Source organism: Symphalangus syndactylus, chromosome 5, assembly GCF_028878055.3.
Source record: "Symphalangus syndactylus isolate Jambi chromosome 5, NHGRI_mSymSyn1-v2.1_pri, whole genome shotgun sequence".
NCBI classification, from domain to species: Eukaryota; Metazoa; Chordata; class Mammalia; order Primates; family Hylobatidae; genus Symphalangus; species Symphalangus syndactylus.
Genome location: NC_072427.2, coordinates 92,980,873 through 92,997,830, shown reverse-complemented (window position 1 = coordinate 92,997,830; position 16,958 = coordinate 92,980,873). Strand labels below are relative to the sequence as shown.

Below are 16,958 nucleotides of genomic sequence, written 5' to 3'. Positions count from 1 at the left end.
TAATTAAAATAAAATAAATAAAATAATAAAATAAAATAGAATTTTAAAATATAAACATACATAAAAATTTATATAAAAATTTTTTATGAATTTTGTTTTATAAAAATAAAATTTATATGTAAATTTTATATTTTATATAATTTTTATTAAAATATTATTAAAATACAATATTTGCTTCTTATTTGTCAAGAAGCAAATAAAAATATGATACCAGACTAAAAATAACAAAGTATGAATGCTTCACACCAAAACCTATGGGATACAGGTAAAAAAAGAATCCTCTGAAAAATTATTGGAAAAAGTTTGGAAATTTGGCCAGAGTGAAATGATATGCTATCTGGGATTTGCTTCTAAATAACTCTAGGAGGAGGAAGAGGGAGGAGGGGGAGAGGAGAAAGAAGAGGATGAGGAGGGGTGGAGAAGGAGGAGGCGGGGAGGGGAGAAAGTAGGATGGGGAGGGGTGGAGGAGGAGGGGAGGAAATGGAGGAAGAGGGAAGGGGTACGGGAGGAGGAGGAGGAAAGGTTTTATTCACTCATTCACTCTGCCTTTGTATACACTTGAGTTCCATAACAAAACAAGAGAAGATAAATTTACACAGTAGGATAATATTTTTGAAATATTAAGCTGAAGTATTTTTAAAATTCCTTGTCATTCCCAGCAGGTGCCCCTCAACTCTCTCTCCATCAAGTTTATACCCTGAAGCAAAAAATGTGTGTTGAAGAGCACTTTGCCAAAGATCTGAAACATGGTTTGGTCTAGAGGAAGGGGAATAGAATGAGAAGAGCAGAAGTAGCTCCTGGGGTGGGATCCAGCTGTATGTCATGCTTGGAGTCAATGTCCCAGTTGGGGTTAGAGATGCGCAGGGCAACAGGAAACATGATAGGAAACTCGGAGCTCAAGAGAGAGAAGAATCAAATGATTAAAATAACCCAAAAGTTAGAAGTATGGGCTGAGTCAGCCAGCAGGGAGTCCCGGCTCTTTCTAGCAGTCCTTCTAGTGTGCTATTGCCTGTGCAGAGATGGGATTTCGAGACACTCCAGCTGGGACATTGGCAGATACGCAAGGGACATGGCATTTTTGAACCACATGCCTGTCTCCATCCCAAGTAGAATGCTTTTGGGGAAAGGTAAGAAGGAGGCTGAGGATGTGAAAAGAGAATTCTAAAACACTGGCTGTCAGCTGCGTTCCAACTGAATAGTGAGACTGATTTTCTTCTCCCCTGTCCTCAGCAGAAATGGTTACTGGGGAGCTAAACTGGGTTAATTTATAGAGAAATGAAGACTGGTACTTTTTTGGTCATCTATATGTATGCCTGTAAATTTTGAAACAGCTACGTATACAAAAATCAATAGGCATTTCGATTCAACAGCAAAAACCAGTTAGAAAATAAAATGAAGATACAGACTGTATTCTCAATAGCAATCAAAATATAAAATATTTGGAGTAATTTGAATGTGATCTATGTTTGAGTTACATGAGAAAAGCTATAAGGCTGAATTAAGAAATGTGAAATATGGCAAAATAGAGATTTACAGTATTTTTGAATAGAAAATCTATTTTAAAATGTCCAGTTGTATACAATTAATTTTTAGAGCTAATTACTCTCAATATCCTAATAAAATTTTTCATGAGGAAATTTAATGAAATTCTGTTAAAATTCTTCTGAAAAAATGAAGTATTTTGAAATGACATCTCCTTAAAGAGCTAATTGTAGGAGAAAGGTTTTTACTAGGCACAAAATACAGTAAAACTGTAAGAATTAAAAGAGCATCATCCTGACATAAGAGCAATTGGATAGGACAGATCTTTCAGAACAGATCCCAACATATTATGTATAGGATTATTTATTTATTTATTTTTGAGATGGAGTCTCACACTGTTGCCCAGGCTGGAATGCAGTGGCACGATCTCAGCTCACTGCAACCTCGGCCTCCCAGATTCAAGCGATTCTCCTGCCTCAGCCTCCCGAGTAGCTGGGACTACAGGTGCAGCCACCATGCCCAGCTAATTTTTTGTATTTTTAGTACAGACAGGGTTTCACCGTGTTAGCCAGGATGGTCTCTATCTCCTGACCTTGTGATGATCTGTCCGCCTCATCCTCCCAAAGTGCTGGGATTACAGGCGTGAGCCACCGTGCCCGGCCTATTTATTTTTTTTTGTATATATTCAAGTTGTATATGAAATTTCAATATATGATAAAAGAGGCATTGCAAATCTATAAACAACAGAGGATTACTCAGGAAATGATGTTACACTAAATGCTATTTAGAAGAAAAATTCATTTAGATTTTACCATAACAGCATATATCAAAAAAAAAAAAAAAAACAGGAAGAGACGGAAGAAAAGACCTAGTTGGATTAAAGAGTTCAGGAAATAGCCGGGTGCGGTGGCTCACGCCTGTAATCCCAGCACTTTGGGAGGCCGAGGCGGGCGGATCATGAGGTCAGGAGATCGAGACCACGGTGAAACCCCGTCTCTACTAAAAAAAAAAAAAAAAATACAAAAAAAATTAGCTGGGCGCGGTGGCGGGCGCCTGTAGTCCCAGCTACTCGGGAGGCTGAGGCAGGAGCATGGCGTGAACCCGGGAGGCGGAGCTTGCAGTGAGCCAAGATTGCGCCACTGCACTCCAGCCTGGGCAACAGCGAGACTCCGTCTCAAAAAAAAAAAAAAAAGAGTTCAGGAAATAATAAAACAAATTAAGGCACAGACTTAATGAAAAGTGTGGAAAACTTACATAAGAAAAACTACTAAAGTCTTGCATGAGACATCACAGTAGATTTGAACAGAAGGCTAACATACCATACTCTTGGATAGGAATGTGTAACGTCATAAAAATGTTAAGTCTCCTCTGCTTAATTTATATATTTAAATTAACACTAACAAAAATATTAATTTATTTATGGATCCAGGCAGGTTGATTATAAAATTTATTTGATTTATGGAGCCAGGCAGATTGATTATAAAATTTATTTGGAATAATAAATAAGGAAGAATAGCCAGAACAAATCTCAGAAGAGATGAACAGGTGGGGGGCAGGGGGAGGAGGAGGAGCCTAGGACGTGTCATACAGAGAGTGGCACCTGGGACTCATTTTAGCCAGTGGAAGGCAGTGAGAGTTCTGCACCTAAATGTTTTTTTTTTTTAAACAGAGTTTTGCTCTTGTTGCCCAGGCTGGAGTGCAATGGCGTGATCTCAGCTCACCGCAACCTCCACCTCCCGGGTTCAAGCGATTCTCCTGCCTCAGCCTCCCGAGTGGCTAGGATTACAGGCATGCGCCACCATGCTCTGCTAATTTTGTATTTTTAGTAGAGATGGGGTTTCTCCATGTTGGTCGGGCTGGTCTCGAACTCCCAATCTCAGGTTATCCCCCTGCCTCAGCCTCCCAAAGTGCTGGGATTACAGGCATGAGCCAACGCGTCCAGCCTCTGCACCTAAATCTTAAAAAGGCCTGGCAACAGGCCTGGCACAGTGGCTTGTGCCTGTAGTCCCAAAATTATGAGCCAAGGTGGGAGGATCGCTTGAGGTCGGGATTTTAAGGCCAGCATGGGCAACCCAGTGAGACCTATCTCTCCAAAAAAAAAATTTTTTTTAATTAGCTGGTCACAGTGGCATGCGCCTGTAATCCCAGCTACTCAGGAGGCTGAGGTGGGAGGATTGCTTGAGCCCAGGAGTTTGAGGCTGCAGTGACCTATGATTACGCCACTACATTCCAGCCTGGATGACAGAGCAAGACGCCATTTTGAAAAAAAAACAAAAAAGGCCTGGCCTGGCAACTTCCGCTTTTACATGCTGGAAGGGCTGAGTATGATGTAAGGAGCCCAGTGACCCTGATGGAGAGACTACTGAAGGACCACAAAGAGGAGAGGCCTGAACAATACGGAGAAAGAAGGGGTGGGAGAGAGAGAGAGAAAACCCCAGCTCCCCTAGAGCAGCCACCAAGAATGGCCCTCCTGCCATGTCCACAAGGACCCAACATACACATGAAGCCATCTTGGGATTTCCACTCCACTGCCATAAAACTGCAGTCACGTGAACGACACAAAGTGAGACAGGCAAAAGGACCACTCAGCTAAGCCACAGTCCAACAGTAGAATTGTGAAAAATAATACAGTGGCCATTGTTCTAAGCCACTGAGTTTTGAGGTGGTTTGTGATGTGGCAGTAGGTGACCAGATCAAATGATTACCGAAGGGGAAAAGACAGAATAGGGCAAGGAGACAGGAAGAGAAGCAAGACATCTCTGCATGTTATGTCATAGAATTTTGACTCTGTATCCACGTAAATGTTTTAGCTAATTTAAAAAATTTTTAATTTAAAAAATTAAACCACACAGAAAAGAGAAATACAATGGAATTGTTAAAACTTCAGTAGGGTAAAGGTAGGTAGACTTTCTACATGACTGATAGAAACATCACAAAGGAGGCCAGGCGCAGTGGCTCACGCCTGTAATTCCAGCACTTTGGGAGGCTGAGGCGGGCAGATCACAAGGTCAGGAGTTTGAGACCAGCCTGGCCAAGATGGTGAAACCCCATCTCTACTGAAAATACAAAAATTAGTTGGGCATGGTGGCACGCACCTGTAATCCCAGCTACTTTGAAGGTTGAGGCAGGAGAATTGCTTGAACCCGGGAGGTGGAGGTTGCAGTAAGCTGAGATAGCGCCAGTGCACTCCAGCCCGGGTGACAGTGCGAGACTCCGTCTCAAAACCAAAACCAAAACAAAAAACAAACAAACAAACAAAAAAGAAACATCACAATGGAAAAACATAGCCACAGCTGGATGCAGTGGCTCATGCCTGTAATCCCAGCACTTTGGGATGCTGAGGTGGGAGGATCACTTGAGCCAAGGAGTTGGGCAACATAGTGAGACCCCTATGTAAAAAATACAAAAATTAGCCAGGCATGGTGGCATGTGCTTGTAGTCCCAGCTATGCAGAAGGCTAAGGCCAGAGGATCACTTGAGCTCGGGGAGGTCGAGGCTGCAGTGAGTTGTGATCGCATCACTGCATTCCAGCCTGGGCCACAAAGCAAGATCATGTCTCAAAAAAAAAAAAAAAGAAAAGAAAAAAAGTCAATTTATTACATACAAAATTTTCCTATACATCAGTGGGGAAACCCATAATAAGAAGGAAAGAACTGCTGGGCACGGTGGCTCACACCTATAATCCCAGCACTTTGGGAGGCCAAGGCAGGTGGATCACCTGAGGTTGGGAGTTTGAGACCAGCCTGACCAACATGGAGAAACCCTGTCTCTACTAAAAATACAAAATTAGCCGGGTGTGGTGGCGCATGCCTGTAATCCTAGCTACTCGGGAGGCTGACAGGGGAGAATCACTTGAACCTGGGAGGTGGAGGTTGCGGTGAGTCGAGATTGCGCCATTGCATTCCAGCCTGGGCAACAAGAGCGAAACGCTGTCCCCCCGCCCAACAAAAAAAAAAAAAAAAAAAAAGGAAAGAACATTTTGGGAAATATATACAACAAATATGACAAGAAAAGTTCACATTTTGACCATAGAGGACGTGTTAGTTTTCTATAGCCGTGTAATAAATAACTATAAATGTAGAGAGGTGAAACAACACCCACTGATTAGCTCACAGCTCTGTGGGTTCAACTGGATTCTCTGCTTAGGGTCAAACAGGGTTGAAATCAAGGTGTCTGCCAGGCTGGGCTATTACCTGGAGGCTCTGGAAAGCACCTACTTGAAAGCTCATTGAGGTGACTGGCAGAATTCCGTTCCTTGTGGTTGTAGGACTTCAGTCACGTGCCCTCGCTGACTGTCAGCAGGGACCACTCTCGGCTTTTAAAGACCTCTCTCTGATCAGTGGGCAGAGCCCCTCCATCATCAAAGCCAGCCATGATGCGTCAAATCCTTCTTGTGCTTTGAATCTCTTTGACTTCCCTTTCTGCCTTCCTTTCTGCTGCCAGACAGAGAACATTTTCTGCTTTTAAAAGGCTAATGATATTAGATTAGGCCCACATAGAAAATCTCCCTATTTTAAGATTAACTATGCCAGGTAACATAATCTTGGGAGTGCTATTTCATCATATCCACAGCTTCCGCCCTCACTCAGAGGGAGGGGATTATAGAAAGAAGAAGGTCATTGGGGGTCATTCTTAGAATTTTGACTACCAGAGGGGATAACATTCACATCTATAATAAGAACTCTAAGACACAGGACATGAATAACAGTTTGCAAAAGAGGAAATCAAGTAGTTAGCAGACATATGGGAAAATGTTTCACTTCAATTGAAATAAAAGAAATTCTAGTAGAAATCTTCTACTTCACAGATTAAATTAGCAAAAAATACTAAATATTGGCAGCTATGTGGTGAAACAGGCATTTCATTCATTGATGATAGCAATGGGAATGGTACAACACATGTAGAAATAAATTTGGAAATATATACCAACGCCTTTAAAATGTTTATATTCTTTGGCCCAGTAATTTGACTGCTGGGAATCTATGTAAAGATTAATCCTAAATTTGGAAAAAAAATTTCCCAGCGATCAAGTAATCCTAAATTTGAGAAAGAAACATTTTTTAAACACTGATATGGTTTGGCTCTGTGTCCCCACCCAAATCTCACCTTGACATCTAATAATCCCCATGTGTCATGGGAGGGACCCGGTGGGAGGTAACTGAATCATGAGGGCAGGTTTTTCCCGTGCTGTTCTCATGATAGTGAATACGTCTCACAAAATCTGATGGCTTTATAAAGGGGAGTTCCCGGCCGGGCGCGGTGGCTCATGCTTGTAATCCCAGCACTTTGGGAGGCCGAGGCGGGCGGATCACGAGGTCAGGAGATCGAGACCACAGTGAAACCCTGTCTCTACCAAAAATACAAAAAATTAGCCGGGCGTGGTGGTGGGCACCTGTAGTCCCAGCTACTCGGAGAGGCTGAGGCAGGAGAACGGTGTGAACCCGGGAGGCGGAGCTTGCAGTGAGCCGAGACTGTGCCACTGCACTCCAGCCTGGGCGACAGAGCAAGACTCTGTCTCAAAAAAAAAAAAAAAAAAAAAAAAAAAAGGGGAGTTCCCCTATCCAAGATCTCTTGCCTGCTGCCATGTAAGACATGACTTTGTTCTTCATTTGTCTTCTGCCATGATTGTGAGGCCTCCCAAGCCATGCAGAACCGTGAGTCCACTAAACCTCTTTCCTTTATAAATTACCCAGTCTCGGGTATGTCTTTATTATCAGCATGAGGACAGACTAATAAAAACACCATGGTATTCATGGCAAATTATTACTAATGAAAAAGTGGAAACAATCTAATTGGCAAAATGGACATGGTCGGATACATTACACCTTCAAATCAACGAGATATTAGGCAGTCACTGAAAACATGGTTATGCTGAAAGAAAATACAAGAAGGTCTGATAAATGGAGAAACATTCCATGTTTATGGAGTACAAGACTCAAGATGCCATCTCTCCCTCAATGCAATTGCATTCTATAATCCCAGTTTTTGGTTTAAAAATTTAAACACTTGCATGATAATGCAAAGATCCTCTAACAGCCAACACATTTTGAAAAAGTAGAGCTCAGTGGGAGGATTTACACTGCCTGACTTTAAGACCTAGCATAAAACAACAAGGATCAATGCTTAAAGATAGATAAGCAGATCAATGGAACAGATTAGGGAGTCCAGAAATAAAATCATACACATATGGTCAACAAAAATCATATATGACTTTCAACAAAGGTGCCAAGGCAATTCCACAGGGACAGGAAAGCCTTTTCAACAACTGGTGCTGGAACAACTGGATATCCATACGGGAAAAAATGAACCTTGCCTGTTACTTGACACCATATGCAAACATTAACTTGAAATGGATCATGGACCTAAAAGCTAATACTATAAAGTTTCTTTTTTTTCTTTTTCTTTTCTTTTTTTTTTTTTTTGAGATGAAGTCTCACTCTGTCATCCATGCTGGAGTGCAGTGGAGCCATCTCGGCTCACTGCAACATCCGCCTCCCAGGTTCGAGCAATTCTCCTGCCTCAGCCTCCCAAGTAGCTGGAACTACAGGTGCCTGCCACCACGCCCAGCTAATTTTTGTATTTTTAGTAGAGATGGGATTTCACCATCTTGGTCAGGCTGGTTTTGAACTCCCGAAGTGCTGGGATTACAGGCATGAGCCACCACGCCTGGCCCTTTTGTTCGGTTTTTGCTCTTCTCACAGATATGCATTATTTCAAAAATATTTGCCAGTAAATGAAAGTATTTACTATTCAAGTTAAAAATATTTCCTATTAAATTATAAAAGAGTGAAAGGAAATTGACAAGAGCAGCATTAGCATTATTTCAACTGCAAGAGCCAGAAACCAATTTATTTTTTATTTTATTTTGTTATTACTATTATTTTTGAGACAGGGTCTCACTCTGTCACCCAGGCTGGAGTGCATTGGCACGAACAAAGCTTAATGCAGCCTCAGCCTCCTGGGCTCAAGTGATCCTCCTGCTTCAGCATCCCAAGCAGGTGGGACTATAGGAGTACACTATCATGGTTGTCCAATTTTTTGATTATTTGTAGAAACAGGGTCTGCTACGTTGCTCAGGCTAGTCTTTTTTTTTTTTTTTTTTTTTGAGACGGAGTCTTGTTCTGTCGCCCGGGCTGTAGTGCAGTGGCACGATCTCAGCTCACTGCAAGCTCCACCTCCCGGGTTCACGCCATTCTCCTGCCTCAGCCTCCCGAGTAGCTGGGACTACAGGTGCCTGCTACTACGCCCGGCTAATTTTTTGTATTTTTAGTAGAGATGGGGTTTCACCATGTTAGCCAGGATGGTCTTGATCTCCTCACCTCATGATCTGCCTGCCTCAGCCTCCCAAAGTGCTGGGATTACCAGCGTGAGCCACAGCGCCCAGGATGCCCAGGCTGCCCAGGCTAGTCTTTAACTTCTGGGCTCAACAATTTTCCCACCTTAGCCTCCCAAAGTGCTGGGATTACAAGCATGAGCCACCATGCCCAGTCCAGAAACCAATGTAAATAACCTTAAACCAAACACAGATGAATTGGCTTTCCTAACTCAACCCAGGATGGAGTTGTTTTCAGTTGAGTTATATATACAAGGTCAATTTACCAGTTTCTGAATAGTCTTCTTACCATTTATAGGGGAGACATCTAAGTTATGTCAATAGGCAAATCAATGAATACTACATCACAAACAGTTTCAATATTTAAGAGGCAATAAGAGAAGGAAAGCTTGTGGAAACCACACATTTTATCTATTACCTTCATTTCATTCTCACAGCCTAGCAATAATTCAAAGCTAACGTGTGGCAACACGTGTCCACTTCCCTGGTTTGTGCGTTTGCTTCCTCCTTGCCTGCCCCAGTGCGGGGTGTCGTTTGCGATGGGGGTCCTGCCCTGTGCTGACTGTAAACCTCTTGAAGCACATCAACAATGCGCCAGCACGTCCTGAGAGTTTGTGGACTGAAGTTATTCCAAATTCTAAAATGCAAATCCACTAAAAGAAAGCATAAGAACTGTAGCCTGAACTTGCCAAAAACAAGTCCCCCAAATGTGTGTAATGGCAGGGGCCCCTTTCATCCCCCCTGCAGACGCGGACTGCTTAGGAACCGGCGGCACAGCAGGAGGTGAGCAGCTGAGCAGCAGGTGGGCCAGCGAAGCTTCATCTATACTTACAGCCACTCCCTATCGCTGGCGTTACTGCCTGAGTTCTGCCTCCTGTCAGATCAGCGGCAGCCATAGAGTCTCATAGTGTGTCCGGAATTGGTGGGTTCTTGGTCTCACTGACTTCAAGAATGAAGCCGCGGACCCTCGTGGTGAGTGTTACAGCTCTTAAGGTGGCGCATCTGGAGTTTGTTCCTTCTGATGTTCGGATGTGTTTGGAGTTTCTTCCTTCTGGTGGGTTCGTGGTCTCGCTAGCTCAGGAGTGAAGCTGCAGACCTTCGCGGTGAGTGTTACAGCTCTTAAGGCGGTGCTTCTGGAGTTGTTCGTTCCTGGCGGTGGGCTCGTGGTCTCGCTGGCTTCAGGAGTAAAGCTGCAGACCTTCGTGGTGAGTGTTACAGCTCATAAAAGCAGTGTGGACCCAAAGAGTGAGCAGTAGCAAGAGTTATTACAAAGAGCAAAAGAACAAAGCTTCCACACTGTGGAAGGGGACCCGAGCGGGTTGCTACTGCTGGCTGGGGCAGCCTGCTTTTATTCTCTTATTTGGCCCCACCCACGTCCTGCTAATTGGTAGAGCTGAGTGGTCTGTTTTGACAGGGCACTGATTGGTGCCTTTACAATCCCTGAGCTAGACACAAAGGTTCTCCACGTCCCCACTAGATTAGCTAGATACAGAGTGTCCTCACAAAGGTTCTCCAAGGCCCCACCAGAGCAGCTAGATACAGAGTATCGATTGGTGCATTCACAGACCCTGAGCTAGACACAGGGTGCTGATTGGTGTATTTACAATCCCTGAGCTAGACATAAAGGTTCTCCACGTCTCCACCAGACTCAGGAGCCCAGTTGGCTTCACCCAGTGGATGCCGTACGCGGGCTGCAGGTGGAGCTGCCTGCCAGTCCTGCGCCATTCGCTCGCACTCCTTAGCCTTTGGGTGGTCGATGGGACTGGGCGCCGTGGAGCAGGGGGTGGCGCTCCACGGGGAGCACGGGGAGGCTCGGGCCACACAGGAGCCCATGGAGGAGGTGGGAGGCTCAGGCATGGCGGACTGCAGGTCCCGAGCCCTGCCCCGCGGGAAGGCAGCCAAGGAAATCGAGCGCAGCGCCGGTGGGCTGGCACTGCTGGGGGACCCAGTACACCCTCCGCAGCCGCTGGCCCGGGTGCTAAGCCCCTCATTGCTCGGGGCCAGCAGGGCCGGCCGGCTGCTCCGAGTGCGGGACCTGCCAAGCCCACGCCCACCCGGAACTCCAGCTGGCCCGCAAGTGCTGCGCGCAGCCCGGGTTCCCGCTCGCACCTCTCCCTCCACACCTCCCTGCAAGCTGAAGGAGCCGGCTCTGGCCTTGGCCAGCCCAGAAAGGGGCTCCCACAGTGCAGCAGTAGGCTGAAGGGCTCCTCAAGTGCCACCAAAGTGGGAGCCCAGGCAGAGAAGGCACCGAGAGCGAGAGAGTGCTGTGAGGACTGCCAGCATGCTGTCACCTCTCAATAGGAGCATGAACCCTATTGTGAATTGCACGTGTGAGGGATCTAGGTTGCACGCTCCTTATAAGAATCTAATGCCTGATGATCTGTCTCTGTCTCTCTCATCCCCAGACGGGACCATCTAGTTTCAGGAAAACAAGCTCAGGGCTCCCACTGATTCTACATTATAGTGAGTTGTATAATTATTTCATTATATATCATTACAATGTAATAATAATAGAAGTGAAGTGCCCAATAAATGTAATGCACTTGAATCATTCCAAACCCATTCCCCTGCCCTGTCCATGGAAAAAAAATGTCTTCCATGAAACCAGTCCCTTGTGCCAAAAAGGTTGGGGACCACTGTTATGGGGTAAAGCTAATAACTCTACAAAGAATAGGGCAAGCCTTTGTAAAATACATCAACATTCGCTTGATTTCCTGCCACTGCAGGAATGCCTAAGAACGTTTCAGGGAGTGGAGCTAACCGTGGTTGAACCATGACAGTGGCCAGGTCCCCACTCTGGCTCCCGTATCAGCTGCAGCAGCTGCAGTGCATAGCATGTGTGCTGGCCCCGCAGGAAGAAGAGGCAGGCCCATCCAGGCAGCAGACACCATGCTGGAGCATGGTGGACTCCTCAGCAACAGCTCTTGGTGGCTGCCAGGGATTCATCAGTTGTGGCTGCACCAAATCTCTTTCTTCCACCACTCCCAACTGCCCGTTATCCTGGGCTTCTGTTTATTGGGATTTCCTGGAATTCCAAGAGTCCCATGTGGCAAGAGGATGTCAAGTGATGCCACAGGCCCTTAGGGAAGGTCCTCATCTTGGCTCCAGATCCAACCAGGCTTACTCCCTGATCCTGACTGAGTGGGCCCAGGTGTGGGCCCTAGGGATGGGTCCTCCAGGTGAGGTATCCTTAGTTCATGTCAATTATGGTCCCATTGATTTATTTTCTTTCTTTTTTTTTTTTTTTGAGATGGAGTCTCACTTTGTCACCCAGGCTGGAGTGTGGTGGCGCAATCTCAGCTCACCAAAACCTCCGCCTCCTGGGTTCAAGCGACACCCCTCTGCCACCTGCCACAGCCTCCCAAGTGGCTGGGATTACAGGCGCACGCCACTATGACTGGCTAATTTTTGTATTTTTAGTAGAGACGGAGTTTCACCATGTTGGCCAGGCTAGTCTCGAACTCCTGACCTCAGGTGATCTGCTCTCCTCTGCCCCCCAAACTGTTGGGATTACAGGCGTGAGCCACCATGCCCAGCCCCATTTGTTTATTTTCTACATTATCATGGAGCTCTTCTTGGTTACCTGAGGTGTTTCAATATTAACCCTAACTGAGGGCAAAATGTTTTATTAGATAGATTGATGGATAGGTAGATATGTGATACAGCAAACATAGCAAAACATTTATTCTAGAATCTGGGTGGTGCCTGTTCATTGTACATTTTTTCCAGCTCCTATCTACGTTTGAAACTTAAAATAAAAGTTGGGGCTGGAAATTGTGATAGAGGTGCTTATTATACAATTTACAGAGATTTAAAAAAGGTATTTTTCAAGCCGGGCATGGTGGCTCATGCCTATAATCCTAGCACTTAGAAAGGCTGAGGTGGGTAGATCATTTGAGGTCAGGAGTTCGAGACCAGCCTGGCCAACACGGTGAAACCCTTTCTCTACTAAAAATACAATAAATTAGCCGGTTGTGGTGGCACACACCTGTAGTTCCAGCTACCTGGGAGGCTGAGGCAGGAAAATCGCTTGAACCCGGGAGGTGGAGGTTGCAGTGAGCCGAGACCATGCCACTGCACTCCAGCCTGGGCAGCAGAGCAAGACTTGGTCTAACAACAACAACAAAAGATATGATACATTTCTTTGGTCAGTCATTGCACATCTATTTGCTGGGTGTCAATTATATATGGTACTGAATCCTGAAGACTCACCAGGGAATAAAACAGGTGCAATCTTCCCTTCATGTAGTTTACAGCCCAGAAGGGAAGAGAGATGACTGAACAAGTAATTCCAGTAGAGTGTGAAGAGTTACTGTAAGCATCAAAGTGTTGGGGGGAGTTAGTCTCTTACTAGCCCCTCCCAAGACCCTGTACCCCTCCTACTTGTGCACAGAGTCCCAGCCCTGGCCTTCCTTGGGTGTTGACATCACTGCTGCTTGCAGGACACCCCCCACCAGCCAGGCCTTCGCTGGCTCCAGAGTGCGGCAGGGGTGGGTGATTGCGGAGATACTTTCATTCCGACAATGGGGCCAGGTCTAGTTTTCTCCTTAGTTACTTTAGGGGGCTGTACTAGCTTCCTAGAACTGCTGTAACAAATTATCACAAAATTGGTGGCTTACAGCAATAGAAATTTATACTGTTACAATCCTGGGAACCAGAAGAGTCCAATTTTAAGATGTTGGCAGGGCCGCTTCCCCCTGGAGTGTCTGCAGAAGAATCCGTCCCACGCCTCTGTGCTGGCTTCTGCTGGCTGCCGGCAGCCCTTGGCGTCCTTTAGCTTGCTGACACATCACTACAATCTCCACTTCGGTTTTCACATCTGCTTCTCTTCTGTGTGTCTTCTCCCTTTTCCTCCTCTTCTTTTTTTTTTTTTTTTTTTTTTGAGACGGAGTCTCGTACTGTCACCCAGGCTGGAGTACAATGGCACCATCTCGGCTCACTGCAACCTCTGCCTCCTGGGTTCAAGTGATTCTTCTGCCTCAGCCTCCTGAGTAGCTGGGATTACAGGTGCCCACCAACACGCCCGGCTAATTTTTTGTATTTTTGGTAGAGACTGGGTTTCACTATGTTGGCCAGGCTGGTCTCGAACTCCCGACCTCATGATCTGCCCACCTTGGCCTCCCAAAGTGCTGGGTTTACAAGTGTGAGCCACCGCGCCTGGCTCCTTTTTTACATCTTATGAGAACACTTGCCATTGGATTTTGGATCCACCCAGATAACCGAGGATGATCTCATCTCAAAATCCTTAATTACACCTGCAGAGAACTTTTTTCAAATGAGGTCACATGCACAGGTTCTAAGATGACATATCTTTTGGGGAGGCCAACACTCAACCTGCTATGAGTACACATATCTCATAACTAAGAGACTCACAGAGCACATGGTCTCGCTCCTCTTTTTAACATGTCGTGGGCTTATTTTGTCATAGGATATTTTCCTCTGTCTTGGGTCTGATTTCTTCACTCATTATTTAAACAATTTCTCTCTGTCTGAACCATGATGAATGAATTCTGAGTGGGTTATTGCCATTCTCCAAAGTTTTCCTCCTATGCCCAGATTTCTCCTCTTGATAGCAGTTCATTCCTCTACATACAGAGAGCTATGGAGGTACATGGAAGGTGCCGTGGTTTGGATGTGGCCTCTCCAGCATTCGAATGTTGGAAACTTAATCCCCAGTGCAGCAGTGTTGGGAGGTGGGGCTTGATGGGCCCGATGCTGCTATAACAAGGGCGGCTTTGGGGCATGGGTCTGCTTGCCTCTGCTCTTCTGCCGTGTGAGGACATGATGCTTCTCCACTCAGAGGATGCAGCATTTGAGACCATCTCAGAAGCACAGAGACCAGGCCCCAACCTGCCAGTGCCAGGATCTGGGACTTCCCAGCCTCTCAAACTGTGAGAAATTAATTTCTATTACGTATTTGTTTGTTTATTTATTTATTTTTGAGACAGAGTCTCACTCTGTCACCTAGGCTGGAGTGCAGTGGCACGATCACAGCTCACTGCAACCTCAAACTCCTGGGCTCAAGCAATCGTCCTGCCTCAGCCTCCCGAAAAGCTGCGACCACAGGCATGAGCCACCACGCCCAGCTAATTTTTGTATTTTTGTAGGTGGGATTTTGCCACGTTGCCCGGGCTGGTCTCAAACTCCTGAGCTTAATCGATCCTTCTGCCTCGGCCTCCCAAAGTGCTAGGATTACAGGCACGAGCCACCATGCCTGGCCCCAACATGTGTTTTTTAACGGAACACAATGCAACCCATAACGTTAAATGATCATCTTTGCATTTAGAAAGACCCTGCACATTGCCTGCAGTGTGCAGCGTGTGTTAGAGGGTAGCACCTCACCACACATTCCAATTGGCAAATGTTTGTAGTAATCTCAACAACAGACCATGGTGAGTGGGCCATGCCCCTGGTGGCAAAGTAGGATAAAAAGAAGTGGGACAATAGAAAACAATGTAACAGCTAGCCCCAGTGTGACTCAGTCACTGAATGGACCTGTGCTGAGACAGCGAGAGAGGCTCCACCTTCAGATGAGGGGTCAGGGTTCCATGTCCCACCCAAATCCCCATTCCCGTCAGATACACTCACAGGGCCTTCATGAAACTTAACGGTCAGTGTAGGAAAGAGTCCCCGCTTCCTGGTTCCCCGTGCCCTGGAGCCTCACTCCACTCTGGGATACACCCCAGCCGTCACACCCAAATTATCTATTCGCTGATCGGCAGTAGATAATTTGGTATATTCTGAGCTTCAGGAGGAAAAACCCCTCTATTTACTTTTGGAATTAGTAAACTTCTATTTCATGTTTTTCCCTGAAGGGTGTTTAATGTGAGGTCCTTTTTTCTCTCTCTCCCTACTTTTTTAAGGGAACAGCATTAGTCTGGGTGCTACACAAAGGATGCTTGTTGAATTATGTCAAAGATCTGCACAAGATGAGTAACAGTTAGGTAGACCTGTCTGCTTTCTGGAATTTCACATGTTTGCATTGAATCCCCATATGAAAATTTACATGTAATTTTAGGGATCAGGTCAGGGACTCTAGACATTCCGTTAGATGTCTCCCCCTATATGTCCTCTCCTTCCTCTGTGATAGCAGAAACCTCAACTTTTTTTTTGAGACAGAGTTTTGTTCTTTGTTGCCCAGGCTGGAGTGCACTGGCGCCATCTTGGCTCACTGCAACCTCCGCCTCCTGGATTCAAGCGATTCTTCTGTCTCAGCCTCCCAAGCAGCTGGGTTACAGGTGCCTGCCACTACGCCTGGCTAATTTTTGTATTTCTAATACTTTTATTAGAGACGGAGTTTCACCATGTTGGCCAGGCTGGCCTCTAACTCCTGACCTCAGGTGATCCATCCACCTTAGCCTCTATGCATGAGCGACCACGCCCGACCTAAACCTCAACTTTTTAGCTGGACGGACATGTGACTGCCCTGAAGAAACCTTACATTTCTTCACCACCTGTGCAGCTAGAGGTGGCCATGTGGGCTGTTAATGGAAACCTAGTGTGCAACTCTTGGGAGGTGCCCTTCAAGAGAGGGTGCAAGCCGGGCAGTGGCTCACACTTGCAATCCCAGCACTTTGAGAGGCCCAGGCAGGCGGATCACCTGAGGTCAGGAGTTCGAGACCAGCCTGACCAACATGGTGAAACTCTGTCTGTACTAAAAATACAAAAATTAGCTGGGCGTGGTGGTGGGCGCCTGTAATCCCAGCTACTTGGGAGGCTAAGGCAGGAGAATCTCTTGAACCTGGGAGGCAGAGGTTACATGAGCTGAGATTTCGCCACTGCACTCCAGCCTGGGTGACAGAGCAAGACTCCATCTCAAAAAAAAAAAAAAAAAAAAAAAAAAGAGGGTGTGCAAGTCCTTCTTTCCTCCCATTCTCCCCACTTGCTGGTTATTATTTGGATGCATTGGCCTGAGTCTGCGTAGTCTTCTGGGGCCTTGATGCAGAAGCTACTTACTAGGATTGTAGAGGGATGAGGGACAAGGCAGAAGGAGGCTGAGCACTTCCAGGTACCCTCCTTCCTGGCCCCAGCTGCCTATATTTATTTAAGAGAGAAACAAACAGCTATCTTGCTGGGGTAGACAGAATAATACTTCCCTCCTTCCCCGAAAAAGATGCCCACATCCTTGCCCCTAGAAATAGTT

The 16,958-nt window shown here is 45.9% G+C and overlaps 1 protein-coding gene across 5 annotated transcripts in view; it reads right to left on the bottom strand.

The window, feature by feature from the left end:
- VPS26C (VPS26 endosomal protein sorting factor C) overlaps window positions 1–10,139 on the bottom strand; it is a 62,831-nt gene extending 52,692 nt beyond the window's left edge. For 3 of the 5 annotated variants that reach the window (XM_063639300.1, XM_063639302.1, XM_055279679.2), the window contains exons 1-2: window positions 9,648–10,079; window positions 5,700–5,915 (exon numbers count right to left, since the gene is read on the bottom strand). The gene's annotated coding sequence lies outside the window, so the exon portion shown is untranslated. Of the gene's footprint in view, window positions 1–5,699; window positions 5,916–9,647 lie in introns of all 5 variants that reach the window. The other 2 variants (XM_063639301.1, XM_055279676.2) reach the window with 2 other exon arrangements.
- Between the last annotated feature and the right edge of the window lie 6,819 nt (window positions 10,140–16,958).